We start from the raw sequence: 2,971 nt of genomic DNA, 5'->3' as shown, positions 1-2,971 counted from the left end.
GGTGTGAACCGCTAACTCACAGAAGCATGATTTTTTGTCGGCAAACTCAAACGACCTAAGCAGTTCTTAAGTCTGTTTCAAACATGACTTAAGGCTGACTTAAGAAACCTGATAGCAAAAAAAATTCAAAATCGTGGAGTCTAATACAAATCAGTCTTTGCTGAAAACTGTTTATTTGAAACCTCCGATAATATCGTACGAAAGAAGTAAATCTCTAAAGGATACGCATGTTAGATCAAAAATTTAACTGTAAGGCTATCATGCGAGGCGACCGCCAAAACCACACGAGGAGTCCGTGCAGGCCTGTCACTCACTTACTCTCTCAACCTTTGTAAATTTAATAAACAGACAACAGTCGCAATTACAGCGATTTTACGGCTTCTCGCTCTCATTTTGATCTCGACTTCTTCGCTAAAATGGATCGTGACTACCTCACCACATTTTATGATGTTAGTTACCTTATCTGTTATTTTTATCTTTAACGGATGACAGCTTTGCACGGAAAGAATTTGTCTTCTAGATATGTCTGAACGCTTAAGCGGACTTAAGGTGACTTGGCTTGACTTAGGCTAAGACTGACTTAGTGCCTAGTGTGAACCCATTAATAATGGTAGTCTTTACACTAGATCGTAAGTAAACTTAGAAAAATCTCAAGTCAAGTCATTGTTTTCTTACCTAATGCATTAGACAAAAAATAATGAAAATACTTCAAGTAAAACTTAAGCTCTATGCATGCCGGTAAGCTGTGATTGACATGTTTGGACCTCCTGGCGCCGCCCAATAAACTGCAAGTCCCTCGTAAGGATGGTTTTCAAGTCAATTATTTCTTGCTTGCATCGTCTGAAATTTCCGACTTTAATGAGATGCGAAGTAAACTCTTAACTCTTACTTAACAGCCAAGCGTAAAGACTACTATAAATCTACTGTCAGGTAAAAAGTCTGGCGTGTTGAGTTTGGGTTGCTTTTTCCTCATGTACAGCATCTCGTAGATCAAACAGTACATTCTTTTGCGGCATTTCTTTGGAGTCGAAGTCGAGTCCTGTAATTTTCAATGGCAGAGTATTTATGTTCAATGATACGTTGAAAGAGATGCCGGGATGTGTACCCAGAATAATCGTCATCACGCAGATCACAGGAGAATCTATGAACAACGCAATGATGTGTTTACAATAAATAAAATTATTGATTAAATCAAAGTGGTAAAGGCCAAACCTGCCATCAATAACTAGCATTGCCTAGTGTCTATTAATGTGCTCATGTGATCCACCTGTGTGATGCAGATTATGTTGGTTACACGTCCTGGTGCCTCTTCCAACGTATCGCCAAACACAAATATTCTGCTGTTGGTAAACACTTGAAAGAAGACCATAAGCTGCGTGTTTTCAATTTACAGGACTAGTTTACAATTCTAAGGAATGCTGTTTGATCAACGAGATGCTGTACTTGAGGAAAAACGCAACTCAAACTTAACACGCAATCATTTCCGTTCGTGCAAAACTCTCTACATGACAACAGATTTATTATATTTTATCAGAACCTAAGCCTCAATATTTTACCCCCCACGCTTTCATGTATATATATATATATATATATATATATATATATATATATATATATATATACATGAAACCGTACATCCTGTGCCCAAGTTCAGGAGTTGCCATAAAGCCATTATGGTGACAACCGGGAGGGCACATTGTATACATATTGTATATATATATATATATATATATATATCTCATCGACTTAGTCATAGTCATCGAAACGTTTCTCAACAACTTTGACATCGCTGAGTTCTATTCTTAAATGTTTTACCAAACCTTACATTATGTGCATTATACAACATTCTTAAATGTATACTGTCATTTCGACTAAAGCAACCTTAAAACAATGCTGGGATACAGTTAGGCTTGGCTAAAGCCTTTAAACTGAGATATCATTGAACTATTTCCTACCTTGCTTGAACTTACGGTCTTTTTGTGGACGTTGTAAGGGATAAGGCCCAATTGGATCACGCGATGAACAAGTCAAGTGCTATATCGCCGAAGGCTCTTTTCCTTGGTCTCTTGGGCAAAATCTCAAAATTAAAGACGGCTGCGGAAGTAAAATATATGTAAATGTAGAAAGTAAATGCTTTGTTTATAGCGAAACTGCATTTAGCTATCAAGCTAGTTCGTAGGCACCCCTTTTTTTAATAATAAAAAAGAAGCAATTGATTCAGCTTTAACAGAAGCAGGATTAAGAACCCCAAGTGGGAGGAGGCAACCAGTTGGCTGTTTACAAAGCGTGATAGAGTTGACTGATCCGAGACAACCGCATGCATTGTTAAACCCAACCCCCTAACCACTGGACTGGATCACTGCGACTTTAGAGCTTTTTTTCTATTTTTAAAGTTAGATACTACTCTAAGTTTCAGTGATGCTATCGACTTGGGCCGCGAATTTTAAAAAATGCCTTAACCGAAAGCCTTATTTTACATTACATCTCCAAGCTACGACTGCAGTCTTGCCAGGTCTATGCTGCTTATGTAATCGATGGAAGATTCCACATGATGCAAGTCCAAACACATTCTATTGTTTTCAAGACAAACTTCCTCGGGAAAGCCCCTTAATTTTTTTTGTTTTCTATATATGCAAATAGGTGGAATTTTTCAAAACTTGCTTAAAGCAAGACGCCTAAGAGCGTTTCCGTGGGATGCACAAAGAGTCAGCACAAATTGCCCAGTTGAGCAAGCCACCATGCTTAGTCACAGATAAAATTTGGAAAGTGGCGAACATTTGCCAGAAAAAATGACCCTGTAACGTTAAGTAGCTGCCATTTGTTATATAAGAGATAAATAAAGGTTATCTATTAATTGATACCACTGAATTTGCCAATGGAAACACTCAGCACAACAGCGATCAGAGTTTACTTTTACTAAGTTAGGTTAAATTTCCTTGGAATACTGAATGGAGATTGAACACTTCATTTA

At 37.7% G+C, this 2,971-nt stretch overlaps 1 protein-coding gene across 6 annotated transcripts in view; it reads right to left on the bottom strand.

The window, feature by feature from the left end:
* The window catches only part of LOC138008195 (uncharacterized), an 86,651-nt gene extending 84,478 nt beyond the window's left edge, over positions 1 to 2,173 (bottom strand). For all 6 annotated transcript variants that reach the window (XR_011124177.1, XR_011124180.1, XR_011124176.1 and 3 more), the window contains exon 1: positions 1,956 to 2,173. The gene's annotated coding sequence lies outside the window, so the exon portion shown is untranslated. The remainder of the gene's footprint in view (positions 1 to 1,955) is intronic.
* Between the last annotated feature and the right edge of the window lie 798 nt (positions 2,174 to 2,971).

The sequence above is a fragment of the Montipora foliosa genome, chromosome 6, assembly GCF_036669935.1.
Source record: "Montipora foliosa isolate CH-2021 chromosome 6, ASM3666993v2, whole genome shotgun sequence".
NCBI classification, from domain to species: domain Eukaryota; kingdom Metazoa; phylum Cnidaria; class Anthozoa; order Scleractinia; family Acroporidae; genus Montipora; species Montipora foliosa.
The sequence above is the reverse complement of the archived record's forward strand: the minus strand, read 5'-3'. Positions and strand labels throughout refer to the sequence as shown.